Source organism: Diceros bicornis, chromosome 25 (assembly GCF_020826845.1).
Source record: "Diceros bicornis minor isolate mBicDic1 chromosome 25, mDicBic1.mat.cur, whole genome shotgun sequence".
NCBI lineage: Eukaryota > Metazoa > Chordata > Mammalia > Perissodactyla > Rhinocerotidae > Diceros > Diceros bicornis.
The window spans coordinates 26081947-26102317 of record NC_080764.1 but is presented as its reverse complement, the minus strand read 5'-3'; the positions used below and the strand labels follow the sequence as shown (position 1 = coordinate 26102317).

General features: G+C 37.5%; 1 protein-coding gene across 1 annotated transcript in view; it reads right to left on the bottom strand.

Moving 5' to 3' along the window:
* The window catches only part of CDK17 (cyclin dependent kinase 17), a 101687-nt gene extending 90904 nt beyond the window's left edge, over positions 1 to 10783 (bottom strand). Inside the window, exon 1 of the mRNA XM_058568609.1 lies at positions 10239 to 10783. The gene's annotated coding sequence lies outside the window, so the exon portion shown is untranslated. The remainder of the gene's footprint in view (positions 1 to 10238) is intronic.
* Between the last annotated feature and the right edge of the window lie 9588 nt (positions 10784 to 20371).

Genomic DNA, 20371 nt, shown 5'->3' with positions numbered 1-20371 from the left:
AAAAATAGATGGATCACCAAAACAAATTATCTCAGATTTAAAAAAAAAAAAACCTTATATATAGTAATTTGATATAAAACAAAGAAAATATCACAAAATAACGAAAAAAGAAACTCAGGATTCAGGGAATGGTGACAGTCTCCTCCTCAGCAATTTGAGGGAAAAACACAGAGGAAAAAAAAACAACATTCCAGCAATTAAAGAAATTCAAATACAAGCAATGACATCTTTCTACAAATTATCGAAAACAAATATTTTAAATATTAGTATCACTAAAAATAGATGTGGCACATTACTAGTGGCACTGGTACAATAGGCATTACCAGAAAAAATTCATAGGCTTTGATTTGGGAATTCTACTTCCCTATATCTATCTACCCTAAGGAAATGTAAAATGGGGATGGGAGGATGGTGTGTCACATGCTAGAGTTTGTCCCAGCACAATTTAAACTAGTCAAAAATGAAAAGTAATAATTTAATTATCAACCACTTTATAAAATGGTTAAACTTTTGATGGACTAAAGTAAACAAAATGAAAGCCATAAGAATTATTTGGTACTGTAAAAAAAAAAGCTTATTTTACATTGTAAAAAGGATCTTAAACAAAAATATTAAACTCTATATATGAAAAAGGATAAAAGGAATATTTGATGATGATAACCATTGCTAGGGAATTTAGATTATGGTCTATTTTCTACATTGTTATATATTGTTATATCTAAAAAGTAATTTTCAAAAACATAATTAAGACCATACAGATACAAAACAGTAAGACAGTGGTAATAAACTGTTAAAGTAATTAAACAAAGAGTCCATTAGACTGAGGTGGCTCAAATGCCTTGGAAGCCTATGTAAGCACACCAAAACTTAAGCCAGAGTCAATGAACTTGAATCTGAGAAAATGAAACTTAAGAACACCCAATCACAAATAACCAGCTGGGCTTTCTCAAATAAGGCAACTGCTTAAGCTACAGCCAAGCAAATAATTTCCTTGCTTTGCTTCCACATCATCTCTATAAAAGCCTCCCCTCCCCTTAGCTCCTGTTGGTGGAACACTCGTAACCACCTCCGGCTTGGTGCTGCTGGATTCAAATCAATGTATGTTCAAATGAACTTGAAAAATTTTAATGTGCCTCAGTTTACGTTTTAACAAAACAAACTAAAAAATCAAGACAAAAACCTTCACTAAAGGGAAAAAAAAATAAATAATAGGAACAGAAGATATTTATAAAGTTCAGAAAACCCCCTAAAACATGATAAAACTAGAAAATTCAAAATAGAATAAAAAGGGAGAAAAAATAAGATAGAATGATGGAAAGTTTTAATCACTTTGCCTTTACTAATAAATTTAATTTATATATGAGTGGTTCCTCCCTCCTTAACATTGTGCTAAACCCTAGAACAGGGTTTCTAAAACTCAAAAATTGCGTAGAACATTTTAAAAACCCAAACTCAGATTTCAGTTCAGTCGTTCTGGGGCAGAGCTTGAGATTTCACACACACACACACACACACACACACAAAGGCATCTAGTTTTTGGTTTTTTTATTTTTAGCAATCAACAAGAGTGCTTCTGAGTTCAGGTTAAGGCCACTGCCCTAGAACATAATAAACAAAAATATAAGATAATAAATAGTAAGCATCCAGATTTTATGACAGGATAAAATGCAAAACCAGTTTATTCTTTTGATGGATAAGTTATATGACCTGTTATTCTATTTTGACTTCAAAAGAAACTCAGTCACGCACAAAAGTCAGTAACAAGGAAAGCAAATACCGTCTAGACTGTTAAGATGTCAAACAAGTGGTATATAGCATGGGCCTAAAAAAGGGGAACAGACAGGGCAGATGGCTACAAGAAATATTTGGCCCTAAGGAAAAGCTTATCAAAGTGCTCATCAAAAAGAATACCACAGCTTTATTCCAAAGGGTCATGAGATAAGAAACAACAATGAATATCCTACGTGATTTAGTCCACTAGTGTTTACTATCCCTCTCCCCCAATATACCTAAAGGGTGCAACATACACCCATTAGGAACACTTACTCTCTAACACACTGATTCTCAAATTGAGTTGGGAGTAGGACAGATTATTAGAAAATCCAAGAGGTATGTATAATTTAAAAAGCCAAAAAGATGATTTTGAATCAACTGTCCTTGTGAATCACTTTTTTAGTTATTCATCAATCTGAATGAATGGAACAGCTAAACAATTCTAGTACCATTTACCAATAGCTCTTCCCATTATATTAAAGAGTAATAACAAAAATAATTACTAACTCTCAGTGCTCACCAGGTGCAAAGTACTTTGCAAAATGCTTTACATAAATCATTTCATTTAACTCCCACAACTCTATGAAGTAGATTCTAGCATTTCCCAATTTTATTGAAGAAACTGACTCTTAAGAGTTTAAGTAACTAGCTCGAGATCACATGGTTATCAGTAATTACTGAAGTAGTCTTTATGGAAAAACAATGAACACATATAACCAATTCCAAACTTTATATAATTAAAATGAGAGTTGGAGATTTTTTCCAAAAAATTATACCTAAAATAAAAAGTGTCAACCATTTTACAGCTTCTTGGGGGAAAAAAGCGATCGGAGGAAAAGAGAAATGTAAATATAGTAATAAGAATATTTGGAGAAGGGGGAGGGGCAAAAGTCCATGCTTACAAACTTATGGGCAAAAACTACTGCAAAATACAATGCTAACTCCACTGTTCCTGAAGTGAAAAAATGGAGGTAAATAAATAATGATCTTGAAAATTTAACTGATACAAAAATTTCTAATGTTTTAAGATCATATTAATAAGTTGAGGAATATATAAAAGCACCAATACTCACAAATTGTGAAAATTCATTTTTAAATGTCACATCTCAAGTAAGATGTTATCAAACTATAATCTCTGATTTCTAAATAAATCTAGTTCTTATAATACACCTACTATAACAGAGGTATAATTTAAAACACAACTTTAAAAACTTCAATAAAATACCTTTAATGTAACAAGTAGACCACAAAACAGTTTTTATTTAATTATAGTAATCCCAATGAAAACAAAGCTCCTGGTCAACTGTACACATAACTATTAGGGTAACAGGAACAACATTAAATGCACTGTTCTATCTGTTTGAGGGAAACTCTGTACTTTACTTCAGTAAATGCATTTAAGTCTAGTATTACACAACTAAGAGCTGGATTTCACTAAGGATTAAATTTTATGAGTTAAACCAAATTTTACTCTTGATATTGACCAATGATTTTAGACCTTTATAGATATTTTATTTACACATAGATATTGTAATTTTACATTTCCAACTTTCTAAAAGATAACAAGTTAGTACAGATGACATGTAATTAAAAAGGCTCAATAACGCCAAGTTACTGCCCCTCCAAATTGGCCTACAAACTGCTTCCAGATTACTATCACACAAACACCACCTACACGTAGCTCCAATACTCAAAACTTTTGATGGTTTTTTATTTTCTACTATATCAAAATTACTTCTTGACTCTTTCTAGGCCATGACTAATCTGACCCTAATTTACTAATTCAGTGCTGTTTCTCCTAATCCCGTCACTTCATTTGCTTAATTAAACAATACGTAATTTGGGAGGAATACTGAAATTTAAAAACCATGGTCCCTCTGGAGCATAAAGCCAGCCAAAAAGGGGAGAGATCTGTAAATACTTGTAACACAATGTGTTAAGTACTATAGTAGATATAAATGCTATAGATGCATCACTATAACTGCCAGAATGGATCAAAGATGACTTCAGAAGTAGTGACATTTGTCCTCAAAAATGAGAATTTCACTCCAAGTGTCATAGCACTGTAATATCAACACACCAGTTTCCTCTTCTTTGTATCCTAGCACTGACCGTAGTGCTAGGACAGAATAGGCAGGTACTTCAGACATGGATGCACGGATGGATGGATAGAAGGAAGGAAGGAAGAAAAGGAGAGAGGGATAAAAAGACACATGTATATAAATATGAAGAATGAATGACTGTTAGATTAAAATGGGGCAAAATTGGAAGTAGTAATTCAGATGAGGGATTCCAAAACCCTGACACATGAAAGTGACAACTGGAAAAGATAAATCTAAAAGGTACTTAGGAAATAAAATTAACAGGATTTGGTGTGACTGACTGGACTAGGGGGAGGGGAGCATATTTGAAAAACATAAGATGCCAAAGGTTTTGGCTTAAGTGACTAGGCTGATGGAGGTTCGTTCACTGTGATTGGGAGTGGAGGGAGGGGATAATACAAGAGTTCAGCTCAGGTAAGGGAGCACTAGGAGGCAATATCTGGGAGGCAGCTAGAAAGAAACTCAGAAAAAGAGGTCTGGATTAGAAATAAAGATGTGGAGATCATTAGCATATAGGTGGTAAGAACAAAGCACAAAATACCGATGAGACTGCCCAGGGAACATGTAAAACATGAAAACAGGGCTGACTACAGAACATTCCGGACAACCAATGTTGCTATTATTTCACAAGTTATAGTACCACTAGATTTAATTACATTTTTATAACATGGACAATGATTAACACAAGGCCAAGGACATAACAAATGCTTAAAAAGTACTTACAATCTGATTATACCCTTGAATTAATTGAAAAATCAAATTTATTAAGTGTAATAAAGCCATAAAGGATCATTTCTTAAAAATAATTTGATAAGACGGGCTCAAGGGACTAAAGTGTGCTTAATGAATCCAAAATTTACTTCAAAAGTCCATGAAAAGCTTCCTTCCCACCAGAAATAACAGTACAAATAAGCTATTAAAATCTAGAATTATGTTATACTTCAAAAAAAGTTTATTTTAAAAATAATACTTATGAATACATATTAACTAATTTAAAGGATAATGCCTCTAAATTTGGAGTAACAGCTTCAATGTTATTACCTGACAATTTTTCACAAATACTAATATCAATTTTTACCAACCTTTGTTTGTATTATTTAACATTAACACACGCTAATAACAAATATTAACTATGAGTTATAGGAAAAGCAGGATTAAATATATGATTTGAGAAAACCAAAGTCAGTTGGTAACTAACCTAGAATTTAAGAAAGAAAATTTATTGCTGGATTCTTTTCCCACTGTTCATAAATATGCATACAAAATTTAGAGTATTCTTGAAAGTATTTACACTAACGAGTGCATAAAAGCAAATAAGAATGTGCTATTAAAAGGCTGACAAAATCTTTTTTTTTAATTAACTTTTAGGACAACAAAAGAAAGAAAGCAAATCTTTCACTGTTTTTCACTTTAATGGACTACCTTCAGGTTAAGTCAATAACATTTTCTGTTCTTTAACTCTGAACAACAGATAAGATATATATCACCAATACTAATTTGCAATTTTTATACCATATGGTTTTTGATATAAAAAGTTATGACCAAAAATGTACAATCTAGTCTGATAGTTCCATTTTTCAGTGGTATATAGCCACATATCAATAAAAACACAATATCAAAACTTACACTTAATTAAAATAAGCAATACCAAAACCAAAAACCGAACGGCAATTATATGTATATAAAATTTATGTACCTTAAGGCAAAATTTTCACCCAAGACTGAAGCAACCTGCACAGCAAGCATCTGAGCTGTCTTCCCTTTTATGACATACGCTCAAATAATGTGAACTAATTTTAACACATGTAAAATCAAAATAAATAAGTAAATATATAAGTAAAAATGAAAATAAATATTTGTATCACAAGGCCAAGTATAATTTTTTTTGCTTTTCAGCACCCATATTCATTTTACTTTATGCCCAATGAAGTCTAATTGATAAATTCATGATTAAAAATACATCTACAAATATTTTAAATATCTTTTTAGCTCATTTTGAGCTATGTCCTCCCTTATACATTTTGTATAGTTCAATTTTTTTATGTAGTAAAACTAATTCAACACAATTTAAATCAAATTTTGATGAGCCTTTTAATTTACCACCTTTTAGATCTCTCTACAGCACTCACTGAACACTGACTTTTTAACATCACATCCCCATAGAGGCAGTGTAACACAGTGGTTTAATGCCTAAAATGGAATCTCAGCTTCAACACAGAGGTAGGACCCTGGAGACAATTACTTAACCTAAGGCCTGTGTTTCCTCATTTGAAAAACAGGTACATATGCTGGGCTTATTGTGAGCATTTAACACTTGGTACAGTACCTAGCAAAAGAGGTAATTAATTAAGGTTAATTTCTTTCACATAGCTTATATCAAAAAATATCTTAAGAAGGAGACTTTAGAGAGCAAGATAATTTTCACTCATACCAATATGACACGGATCTGTAAATCTCCTCAAACACAGTACTCAGTATCATATGTTACTGCAGAACATAACAACATTATTTATAGTGGCACCCCTCCTATTAGATTTACTGGTAGACATCTACTGATTTTCCAAGTTGGCCAACAGAGAGAGGAAAACAGGCTAGGAAAGGTAAGCTACACTCAGATATATTCAACACATTTTTCCGGCCCTTGGCAATTCCTCTTTCCAGGTCAATATTTTGCAGATACCAAAGTAATTACCAACTAAAAAGCCTGGGAGCAAAATAATGACAAAGAATCCACTAATGACAGTAAGAATTTTTGGTTTAATACTGTAAATATCCCAAAGAAATTTAAAAAATAAAAATAAAGCAGTCTACTCCCCACCAGTTCAAAGACAGTGCCAATGCTGTAGGCTGAATGCTAGTAAGCTATACCAGGTTTTCTATTGTAGGCAGTTTTTTTACCTCACAAATACTATATAAAGCACATTTCTAAATGCCATTAACCTATTTTTTATCTTCATTTAAAATTCAAAATGCCATAATCAGTTTATAAAACACTCTTTAACTCCTTCCTATTCAAAAGTTTAAGCAAAAATTACGCATTCAAAATTCAAAGAACCTAAACTATTCTTCCTTCACATGTATGAAAGGAGGCAATTTTTAAAATAGATAAAATACTCTAAAGAATATGTCTATAAGCTGAATTTAACATACAATGTCTTTTGTTTACAATACAGCAATAAACTCATTAAATAATTGTCCACGGTGGAAGCATAAAAGCAATATAAAAGAATGCCATGACATGATGCTATAATTTTTATAACACTGGAGAACAGTAATAAAGATTCCAAATGCAATACCTTATCAATATTCAGTACTATTAGACAATAACAAAGAAAATACAAGGGCAAAAATTTCCTGTTCACAGATCATTTTTTTTAATATTAAGGGACATTACCATCTTCACTTCCGAATGTCTACCTCAGTTGCCATTATAGCTTTCATTGTTCACAATAAAATATTTGCAGTTTTTTAGTTAGTACTATTTCACCAACAAAGGGAGAGGAGGAAAATATTGCCGAAAATAAGGGAAAAAACAAAAGCCTTGACACAGTAAAGAAAATTATTTTATATGCCATTTCTTTCCACCATAATTGTAGAACTGAACCAATATTTGAAAACTAAATATATCAAATATATACATTAAAATCTGCTTAGTCAACACAGCTATTCTGCGCTACAGAGCAAATAAAATTTAATTTTTCTGTTTGTTGTAAAGCCAATGTTCTAATCTTATTAGAACAAGATTACTGGTGTACAAAGCTACCCTTCACTGGATCCCTACCATACAGCAAATCAATTCCTCCAATCTCATCTTTCCTTAGGATATATATACATATCTTTCTTCCTTCAGGTAACCAAAGTACATTTAGCAGGCTGCACTATTTCAAATACCTAACACTAAAAGTTACTCTACTGGGGCTGAATCCAAGGATGAGAATAAATTACACATTTTATAGAAGCTTCTTTCAGTAATAGGCAAATCAGGATATTAAGATTTTAATTTTTCATATACTTTTTTGATTGTAAAATATAAAAATTTTAAAAATACAGAATTGTATTTTTGTTCACTCATAAATCCCATGACCAGAAATCTTTGTTAACTTTTTCGTAGATTTCCTTCCAGTGAGAACTAAACTTTGATTATCTAATTAAACACTAATAAATATGCAGGAAAAAACCCCAATGTATCCTCAATATGGCCTTTTGACAAATGTTATATAAAACATTGATTATTAATGATATAACCTGTTAATTTCACAAAGATATCTAAAATACGTGTTCAGTGGTAAGAGTGGGATGAGGAGTCCCACAATTCAGAGATTGGTCCCTAAACTGAAATCCTTTTCACAATTTATAGTGTCAACATTTTAATGGCAGCAAGCAGCAAAATATGACTGATCTTACAACGGTATCAACAGTAAAGTCTGCGCGTCAAACAGGGTTTACTTTTATTTTCTTTCCATTCATATTTCAATGTGTTTTTATTTTTGCTGTAAAAAAAGAAAATCAGTAAATTATATTTGCATAGTAATTTTAAAACCGCTTAAATTCAAAGACAGCTATTTTCTTTGAAGCTCAGCATTCAAACTGTTAGTGTTTCTGGCCTACGAGACAGTTTACCAGATAAAAAGATAACACTTTTTATAGTCCAATATTTTCTCTCATTGCATAAAAAAAAGAATATTCCTTAAATATAGCCACATTTTTTCTTTTGTTCCAACCCGTTGTTTATAGAAGTATGCAGGCGTTAGAATTACAAAGACTGACATGACTTCATTAACAAAGCAACATCCCAACATTTATTAAATAAGCCAACTACTTAGTCTCATAAAAGAAAAAACCAAAACCGATGATACTACCGTTAGCAAAATTTTTTCTTAAAATTTGGTTGAACCTTATTTCTAGCTTCAGGAGAGGATTTCGTCTACTCAAGGCATCAAAGGTCTTCAAGTCCCATTCATTTTCTTCTGCCCCAAGATTAGCAAAATAAGCCTAAAACACAGTAACTCAGATTTGTTACTTTGACCTTCTTACACAAGCGCCTTTTAAAAGAAACCCTTCAACAAAGACTCAAGAAAGATTCAGCCAAGTTTGAGGAAAGAATTGTCTGTCTTTAAGTCAAGCACTTCCTGATAAGTGACAGAAGGTCTGGCTGCCAGGAACAACACAATTTACTGACCCTAAGAACAGCCAAGATTCAAAACAAAATATGCCACTTTTGTATCTAGAAAATGAACTTGGCCAAGTAAAGAGGTGATAGACCAGACCAACGACGTGTCTTTGATGGACTTATTAATATAAAGGAGGAGCGCCACATATTTGAGCTAAACGCTTTTGCCATTTTTGCAGAAGAAAAGCTAATTGTTAACGGCCATGTGACATTATAAGATCCCAGAAAGGAAAGGGTGGGAGGAAGAGAGCGGAGTTCAAGGCAGTTCAGGGTCAGAACAAGCTCAGGCATCCTGTCATTAGCAAACGTTCCCCAAGCTGAAGGCAAAATACTGCTTACCCGAAAAGGAGTGGGTGAAAAGGGGAGGGGGGGAGGAGGGGAAAACCACAGGGGAGTCAATGTGGCAGTGAGCGGGTGACGGGAGGGAGGGAATCTGGAGCTATCCAGCTGAGTCGAGGAGCAAAAGCATCGGGCACAAAAACGCTGAGAAAAGCAACCGCCACCGAGACGACAATACTTGGCAGCCCCCCATTTCCCCCTCCCCATCGGCTCTTTGAGTTTCCCACATTCTCTCCACCTCTGCTCTTGACCAACACTCAGGGGTGTGACCCGCCAGCTGGAGGCTGCCCCGATCTTTGTCTCGGCCGGCACCCCACGCGAGGGCTCCTCCTCCTCCTCCTCCGCTCCCCACCCACGCGCACCCCCCGCGTCTCCAAGGAGCTGGAAGCGCCGCGGCCACCGCCTGCCCGTCCACCTCCCGCACACCCGCGCCCCTTCCTTCCCCTCGGGGCTGCGCCGCCCGCGCCCGCCGCTCCACCCCCGCCGAGGGGACCTTTGCGTCCCGGGGGATTCTGCCTCTTCCCCTCCTCGGCCCCGCGGGGACACCGGCCTCCCCGGAGACCGAAGCGGCAGCCAGCACCGGAGGCGGCGGCTGGAGGCGCCTCCAGCGAAGCAGCCTGGCCGGCACCCGCACCCCACCCCACCTCCGGAAATGCCTCGGCCACCCGGGGTCCGCGCTGGACCCGAGGGGCGACAGGCACCCGCGAGCCCCCTGCGTCGCGCCTCCCTCTCTCAACTTGCCGGCCGGGCCTGAGCCGCCCGGCCCCCGCTCCCAAGCACCCTCCCGCCCCTCTCCGCCGGGGGCCGACTGGGCAGCAGGGAAAGCCCCGCGCGGTCCCCCGCCGCCAACTCACCAGCAAGTGCGGGGCTGCGTCGCGAGGCGAGGCGAGGCGCCGAGAGAAAGTGGCTCCGCGGACGCCCGCGGCGACCGGATGCAGGTCCCGGTCCCAGCGGCTGGCAGACCCGAGGCGCCTCCGAGGCGCAGGCCTCCGCCGCCGCCGCCACCTTCCGGCTCTCGCCGAGGGTTCGGAGCCTCCGGGAGGGGCCGCGGGTGCCTCACGCGTAGCCTAGCCCCCCGGACAACATGGCTCCCGGGCCGCCGAGCCTCGCGGGCAGCCCGCTAATCCCCTCGGCGGAGCCGGGCGGGCAGGGAGGCGCCGACGCCCGACGGAGGCGGCCCGGCCGGCCCCGGGCTCCTTCTTCTCTGGGGCCGGACGGAGAGGAGCTGAGGAGACCGCGGGCGGCCGCTTTCGCTCGCTGCGTGTGCGTCTCTTTCTCACTCGGCGGCTGCGGATTGACGCCTCCGCCCGTTCCCCGGAGGAGAGCGAGCCAGAGAGAAAAAAGACTTTTATTGAAACCATCCAACCAGCGGCGACGGAGAGAGGCGACCGACCGCGGGAGCTTCCCCCACCCGCGCCTGAGCAGCTCGCTGGGGGCAGCGCGCCCCCTGCCGGCGGCGGCGGCGGGGGCGGGGCCTAGAGGGCGGGGCGGGGTATCCCCGGGAAAACCCCCGCCCCGAGGTGGGGGCCTCGGTCACCCCTGCCAGGCTTCTGGAGCGGCCGCAGGGGAGGGGGGGAGTGGGACAGAGACCCCAGAGGAGAGAGAAGGTTAAGCCTGTCCACAGCGACTGGAGAAGAAATTACCTGAATCATTCCGCCCCTTCAGTTTCCTCCCGCTCCCCAATACAACAAAAACTCTTGCTTAAATTACCCAAGTAATTATATAATTAAGAAATCAAGGCCACAGTTCTCTATTGGTTTTCTAGAGAGTTGATGTCAAATGACCAACACATGAGCAGGTTGATTGCTGCAACTTTTCTCCTTAATTGTGGGTGGGTGGGTGGGTGGGTACTAGTGCAGAAGTCATTCACGCACATAGCATTAATTCATTTAAACTACAAATTTTTTTATGTTATATTCTTGGCTATGTACTAGGTACTCCAAGGACTGAACGTCTAGTTGGGATGAACAATATTGAATAAACAATTACGTAGAGTAAAAATCTGAGCTTTATGAGAAGGGAAATACAAGGTGCTTCGAGAACAGAGAGGAACTACTGTTGCAGTTGGTTGGGTTTTGTTTTCTCGGAGGAGCGGGGGACCGCCGAGAGGTTGGCCCAGTTTCTGTAAATGTTTTTACTTTCTTCTTTTCCAGAGGCTAAAAGCTAGGTCAGGAATGAACAGAAGAGTGAAAGTGAAGACAAACTAAAGTAATACTGACCCACTTTTTTACACTAAAAAGGATAAAAACATAAAATAAAAACAAGCATAAACGCCTAGAGGAAGATAATGAGAGGATTGAACAGGAAAGAATGGGGACCGGATGTAGACGACCTAAACAAGAAAAAAACTGTAAACCACATAAAAGGCCTGGTGAAGTAAGATATAAATATTTTTCCATTTTAATACTCGGAAATAGACTTCATAAATTCTTAATGTAATTTCAAATCACATTATGTCCTAAAGACTTCTGACAATTATCTTCTTGGATTCCTGGATGAATCTTTTCCCCTAAAAATAATGCCTACTGACTTCTTTCTCTTATTTTGTTTGGCAAAATTGAATGTATCTACTGTAATATCCAACCATCATACATTTCAAATAGATTTCTCCCATGCCTCTAAAATTACCAGGATCCATAAATTAGCAACATGTATCCTCTATGCATATTTAGCACTTCCTTATTATACAAGAATGCAAATATATAACACAAGCTTTCCTTTAGAACAAGTATGCTTTTTTAAAAAGCAGTGTTAATGATGCTTTTTAGATTTGTACAAATCAAAGAACTTTATAATATGGCAAGAAGTAGCATCATTTTCAGGGGTCTTTTAAAGTTAAAGAGAGAGAGAAATTGATATTTATATAAGGCCTACTTGTATGCCAGGCATTTTTCACATACTTGCCTTATTTAAAAAAGAGTTGTATGCCTTTTTTGGATCCCTCAGTAAAAAATAAAAATTATAGTAAAAGAAAGACTACAAAATGCCATCCTGAATTTCACATCAATAATTCCCCCTTCGTATCATTAGATTGGAATTACTCCATTAGAAATCACAAGCTTGTTCTAATTGCCTCATCTAAAGGTGCTAAAGAGCACCCTTTCCTCTTGCTACATGTTTTGTTACTATAATAAAGATTTCATAATTATAACTGAGATGATTTTATTGATCTATTTATTCTTTCCCTCAAAAAATATTTACTGACTGCACAGGATGTGCCAGGCACTGTTCTAGGCACTGAAGATATAGAAGTGAACAAGACAGATAAGGTATTGCCCTCATGGAACTGTTTTCTAGTGGTAGAAATAAGCAATAAACATATAAATCATTTAAGGAATTAATACAATAACTTATGAGAAATATAATGAAGAAAATGAAACAGTAATGGAAAAGAAATTGCAGGAGAGTAATAAGGATATTTTAGGTGGTGAGATCAGGAAAGGCCTGATGATCAGCAGAGGTTAGATGCCATTGGGTTCTTTCTTTATATCACTCAGTAAATTAGTTGATCAAGAAAAAGTCACGTGAAAAATAAAATGTGGTATATACATACAATGGAATATTATTCAGCCATAAAAAAGAAAGTGGTGCAACAACATGGATGAACCTTGAGAACATTATGCTAAGTGAAATAAGCCACTCACAGAGGGACAGATACTCCATGATTTCTCTTATATGAAGTATCCCAAATAGTCAAATTCAGAAGCAGAAAATAGAAGGGTAATTACCAGGGGCCAGAGGGTAGGGGAAACGGGGAGTTGCTGTTCAACAGGTATAAGGTTTTAGTTAAGCAAGATGAATAAGTTCTAGAGATCTGTTGTACAACATTGTGCCTGTAGTTAACAGTACTGTACTGTACACTTAAAAATTTGTTATCAGGGTAGATCTCATGTTTTCTTATCTTTTTTGAAAAAGTCACATACAATCAAAATAATGGGTAAGTGCATTTATTTAGTTTTCTAAATTGATTTAAAATTCATAATCATGTTTTTGGCCTGTTAGTTGGCCTTTTTCCTAGGTGGTAATATAGACTTTTTTTTAACCTTATAAAATAGAGTTAAATTATAAAATTACTTAGAGTATTTCCCAAACTGTGGTTAATAGATTTTCCCTAGCACTTGGTGGGGGAGAGAGAGGGGTTGAGGAAGAATTCCAAGATCAGATCCACTTGGGAAATGCCACATGCTTTAGGTCTCTTTTGGAAATTCACAATGCACATTTACATATTAAAAGTTCTCAGAAGTTCTGAGATTAAAAGTAATTATCTTTCCAGTTAAACCAGTGCATCCCAACATGTTTTAACCACAGAATTGCTTTATCACAGTATACATATGAAAATACTGAGAACAGACGTGTGTTGATGACCACAGCGGGGAAACTGCTCCGTTGGAGCGTTAGGCATTTACCCTTCAGCCTTGGGAAAGGGGGCCCTTGAAGGGGAGAATTTGAAGGTCACTGAACTTTGGACAGAGAGAGTAGAAGAGGATGGAGCCAGAAAGTCTTTGCTATGATTCACATTTTGAGAGTGACATAGCCTGGGAAACAAATGTGAAACATATCCAGTTAAGATATGGAAAAGAGACACTTAAGCTGGTTTTCAGTTGCTCTACATCAGTGGTTCTCAAAGGATGGCCCCTGAACCAGCAGCAGCAATATCATCTGAGAACTTCTTAGACATGAAAATTCTCAGGTCCCACCCTAGACCAACTGAATCAGAAACTCTGGGATGGAGCCCAGCAAACTGTTTTAACAAGTCCTCTAGGATTCTACCGCACAATGAAGTTTGAGAACCACTGCTCCATACATCAACACATAATAGCTTTATCTATTTACAAAACAATTTTCCACATGCCTGAATTTCTGGATCATTTCCACTTATTAATAATTGTAAAAATAATCTCAAAATGAGGCCCACCTGGTGGTGTAGTGGTTAAGTTCACGCCCTCTGCTTCAGCAGCCCAGGGTTCGCAGGTTCAGATCCCAGGTGCCAACCTACGCACCACTTATCCAGCCATGCTGTGGCAGGCGTCCCACATATAAAATAGAGGAAGATGGGCACGGATGTTAGATCAGGGCCAATCTTCCTCAGGAAAAAGAAGAGGATTGGCAACGGAGGTTAGCTCAGGTCTAATCTTCCTCACCAAAAAGAAAAAAACAAAAAACAAAAAAAAACCTCAAAGAAATAAGTTAACTTACCAAATTGAGAAAATGCTTTTTGTCTGACTCTGTTCCCTATTTTGCTAGGCTGAACCATATAATAAATCTATTTTTTTTGCAACAGGACTGACGCGAATCCAGCTAAGGGCAGCAATGAACTGTCCTCTCCCTAATATCATGAGCAAAATAATTTTATGTTTGGTAAAAATGAAACTATAGGTGAGAAAAAACCATTGTCAAATGTCTTTTTCAACCTGCTTTGAAAACAAAACAGCTAACCTCACCCTAACATTTATTTTTTATAAATATTTTGTACCATCCCCACATTTGCAAGATAGCTTTATACCATTGTATAATGATGCAGTTGGAGCCCATCACTTTAAAGGTTAACTATAGAGATTTTACTGAGCCAGATCTATTTAAAATCACCATCAGACTATCTCCAGAGTCATACAAGTTACAAATTTTGTGAGGGAAATTTCTTCCCTGGCTACATCTAAAATTTCAAATTTGCAGAACTGGATTTAATTGCAAAGGCTTGATAACATCGGAGGTATTTGGTACAGTCCGGGGAGCATTATAAAACGCTTTCAGGAAAGTGATGTCATGTGTCCTTACAAGGAAATGAATCCAGGAAGCAAACTCAGTCTTGGCAGTTATGGAAGACATAATTTTCAAACATTTCACTTCAAAATGAAGTTGTTCTCTAGCTGCGGACAAAATGCTTAGCAAGTGTTAGTCTCCAGGCTTCCAGTAAGACTCCGCACGAGGCTCTGTTAAGAGACTAGGAAGGGATTAAATGAGGCTCTATTAAGAGACTAGGAAGGGATTAAATCGTTTTCTTTCTTTCTTTCTTTTTTAAACTTTGTTACATTAACTGCTCTTAACTGATGTTCTGTCTACTGAAAAAAAGCAGAGGTGGGTTCTTAATCAAATAAAATACATTTGAAGCTTATTTGAGCTTCTTGAAAAATGAAGCACAACATGAAGACACCTTTAAGATTTAACGAATTCCTCCCACTTTTAAAAAACATTGTTGAAAAGTGGGAGCTACAGCAGTAAAGGCTTTTCCCTCTTAAGCGTGTTAAGAAGGAGGATGTGGCAATTAGTCATTTTCCCAGGGGCTTTTTGGAGAGATTATTGGCCTTTTTTCATCCTTTTTAAGAATGACAAAAAGGGAGGGAATAGCAGTGGCCTTATGGCTTTGTCATCGTTGAAATTTGGCCCAGTGACTTGCTTTTAGTAAAGTTTATCAGACTGATTTGTAGATGTGATCCTTCCAGTCTTGAGCTATTAGTTCAGAAGGGCAAGTTTTTCAGTAAACTAACTTTGCCTTGCCCAAGCCAACACGACCCCAGGATCATTGTAGAGTTGATATGACCTGTGGAGAAGAGACTAGAGCAAATATTTGTTATTAAACATTGGGAAAATGGAAAAATAATAAACGAGGAAGAGGAAAAAGACGACAAAAAGGAAAAAAGCAGGGGCAACGGAGAAGTAAGCCTTATAGATGTAATTTTTATTTCAGCAATAAGGAAGCTGCAAATGTTAATAGTGTTAAACTCCATATAATAGAAAGAAAGAATAGGAAAACTCAAAGCTAAGCAGGTCAGAGTTCCAGCCCTGAAGCAGTGTTACATAGAAACTGAGTTTAGCAATTGGTTGGATTGGATGGGAGTCTTAGCTTTGACACTGTGAGATTTTGGTAGGTTACTTAACTAAGAGTTTCCCCATACATAAAATTAGGATAATAACATACCCGCCAAGTTGTAAGGATTAAATGAGATAATGAATGTAAAGGACCTGTATCACAACTTTTTCTTTTGTAAGAAACATGAGCAGCAACTCAAATGACTTATACAAAAAGGAGATTTTGTTGTTCACATAACTGCAAAGACCAGGGGTAATGTAGGCTTCAGGGACATCTTATCCAAGAGCCCACACAATGTCATCAGGACTTTTCTCTCCTTTTGGTTCTGCCTTTGGCAGTTTTGGCTCACCCACTCATTGCATCAAAAGATGGCTGCAAACTTTGTAGCTCTATACTTTCCAGTTCAAGTCTTGCAGAAAAGAGGGAGCAACATCCCCAGGAGCACAAACATTAACTCTAATTAGCCCAGCTTGAATCAGTGAACTGTCACTGTGGCCAAGGCAACTGAGTGATTGGCCACATACGCTCTACCCTTAAAGCCAGGGTGGAGTTTGCTTCACTTGGATGACATGTGCTGAGAGTACTCTTACCATAAGTGGGAAGTGGATGCAGGGCATCCACTTAATTAAAATGCAGAAAGCCAGGGATGAGCGGGCTTTATCATCCAGGGAGATCCAGGAAGTCTGCCTCAGAACGCAGTCACTCCATCACTCATCTAGGCTTTAGTCTATATGCCAACCTCATTCTCTCAGGCTTCTTTTCAAGTTCACTGGCATCGCTCAGATCACACCCTCATAGTTCCCAATACAAAGGCGAGGAGGTCCATACCGAAAATTCCAAGGAAGGACTCTGATTGGCCCAGCCTGGATCATATGTGTCCACCCTCTAATCAGACAGAGTGGGGGAGATGCAGTTGTCCAAGGGACAGGAGGGTGCTATTAACAGATGTAAGTGGGAAGGGATACAGGGCAGTCAAAAACCCTAGGTGTCCACTATACCTGGGTAAATGCCAAGGGTATAATCAGACATTGCAAATCAGAGAAAGCAATTTTGGTAAGGAGAGCAGAGTGAAGCAAGAAGAGGAGCAAATGAATGAATAAATGGATAAACAAATTGTGGTATATTCATGCTCAGCATGGGATACTACCCAACAATAAGAAAGAATTAATTACTAATATATGCAACAACATGGATGAATCCTCAAATAATTATGCTGAGTGAAAGAAGCCAGATCCAAAACCACACAAGCTATATGGTTCCATTTTTACAAAGTTATAGGAAACACAAGCTAATCTATAGTGACAAAAAGCAGATCAGTGGTTGCCTGGTCTGGGAGAGGGAAGGATTAAAAGGAACATGAGGACACTTGTGGAGATGATAAATATGTTCTTTTTTCTGTATGGTGGTGATGGTTTCATGAGTGTATACATATGCAAAAACTGTTCAAATTGGACACTTGTCATATGTTAATCATACCTAAATAATACCGTTTAAAAAAGAAAGAGAGAGAAAATGTGATCCAAAATACTATCCTGTTTAATAGTATTTGAAACTACTATCTGACCTGTCTGTACAAGTCTGAATTTTCCAACGATGTTATAAATGCAGGCTTTCTGATAAGTATATCTATATAGATGTCATATCACTTAACCCATAGGTAGTTTCTAGACTCAAGGTCAAAGAAGAGGTTAATAAAAGCTACAAATAAGCTTATATTTTTCTTGATAGATTTATCTCCATGGTGAAAAAGAATGTAGCAGTGGGCAATAGTGTGTGAGCCAGGCTTGAAACCTAATTGACCTTATATAAAATATTGACCTGGCAAATTTAGAACATCCCTTTAAAGCAGATTGTAGATCTCCCTCCATCTCCTCAATGTGAAAATAATCCAAAAAGTTGGCAATGCTGTTCATTTCATATGTTGACTAAATATAAATATTTCCTGTTTTTATATTCCTGCAATGTAGGTTATCTGTGCAATTAAATGTGCTTTCCCTCTAGGCAGGGAGAAGCCTGCCATTGGGCAGGACATCCTGTTTCTTTGGGCATCCTAAAACTCAAAGCCATTAGGTAGATGACAGTTAAAATTGCTTTCCAGAGCTCATACTAATGACCTATCTTCAAATTCTAGTTTGATTGGAAGGCATCAGAAGTGCTAAATATTTCAGCATTACATCTCATATACCTAGAAATACAAAGATATTCTATGAAGGCTGCTTTTGTTGTTTAAAAGATAATTTTCTTAAAATAATAAAAATTTGAGAAATGTAGCTTGTTAAAATAGATATTTCACATATTTGGATAATTCAAATCATTTAAAATAGACCAATTGTTAAGGCAGTAGGTGCCTCTCTGTGTGCGATCATGCTTCATTCCTTCACTACCTTCTATCCACTTTTAGGCACAGTGGAGTAAAATATTCCATCCCTCTTTTATTTTGCATAAATGTTCAGAAAAATTTTAGCATGACCCAATAGAAAGACTATAGAATTCAAACTAAAATGTACCTGGATTGAAATTTTAGCTCCGCTATTTGTTGTAAGACAATGAGAAAGATAGTTAATCTCCCTGAACTTTAGTTTCTTCATATGTAAAATAGGCATATCTCATAGGGAGTCTCACGAGGACTCAAGATACCAAATATAAAAGTGCCTAACACAATATTTGGCACTTAACAGGCAATGAATAAATGTTAGTGTTCTTCCTTCTACTCCTGCACACCATGACTATAAAAGTCATGGAAAAATACTTCAAGGAAAATGCACCTAGGAAGGCAGAGATCTAAGTTTATAAAGCTCAAGAGAAATAATCTGTCTCCTAAGAAGAAGAACTATAATATTTAGAAAAAAGGAATGGAGACAAACAGTTTTGCTGGAAGATTAGCAGCCCCATTTAGAAAAAAATTAGATGTTTATACCCTAGTGTATTTCATCAAAAGTATTACCTTTTCAGAATGTAAAGAGTCAGTAATAGTTATGAATGAAACATATGTACTTTGTGATCTGTAAGGATTTTCCTGTAAGGGGAACAAAATATATGAGCAGAAATGCTTATTCATCTACTTTCTGTACCTTGTATTTACAAGTACAACTATAAACCTCAATTTATTTTATCAGAAATATTCAAGCAGTTTTAAGTTTGGGAGCTAGAAGAAGTCTTCCAACTCCCATATTTACTTTTCAACTATTATTTCTTTCAAGTATTCCTTCAACCAATACGTGTTTGGTGTCTACAAGGTACCAGGAACTATAAGGAATAGAAAGCTAACAGGCAATGTCTCTGTCCTCAAAGGGCTTAGCGTCTATCAGGGGAGAAGAAGGCCTGGCCATAACTCAGAAAGAACTAAGGGCCTAAGACAAAAGTGTGGATATGCTGCTGATGGGAAGAGGAGGACCTCCAGCTGGGAGAAGTGGAGGGAGTAGGATATCAAGGAAGGTCACACTGCTTACACAAGGCAAGGCAACAAGTACTTATTGGTGACTAATTAGGAATCCAGCATTGAGTGCTACAGAGATTGCAGAAGTACCTTAAGTGGTAGTCCCTGGCCTCATGGAATGCACAACACGTAGTTTGACCGAGTATCCTAGCACCAGGCAGAATTTGCAAGGTAGGCAGGCTATCTCTACTCTTTCTATAACTTTTGATATGTTTATTTCAAATGCCAATTGTTTATTCATAGTAATTCAGTGATTAATAGTAATCCACTCTCAAAAAACAGTGACTCTATTACGTAAAGAGTACAAAAGGCAGGTATCTCTCTTTATATGAGTGGCTTGATAAACAGATAATGAAAAAAAAGAAAAAAGAAATCAGAACATTTTGAAATAGCCACTAGGCCTTTGCCAAATTGTAGATAAGCCTTCCCGTTCTTTATGAATTTTGGCTGTATGGCAATATTTTGAAAAGTAAAATTTTAAATTAGTTATTTGGTTACTGCCTAAGCCCCTGTTTTTAAAGAATTAATGACATGGTTATGACTGTAGAGTCAAATAAAATTTGGGTCTAGTGTTTATGCATAGCAAGACTAAGATGAGTACTAAAATTTTATTAGAAAGGTTAAGCATTTTATTTCACAATAGACATAGTCTATAAATCCTTAACAAATTTGTTTTTAAATAATCTTCAGAAATAAATTTAGTTTTTGTTTATATTGTAAGCCCATTAAATGTGAAGTAACCT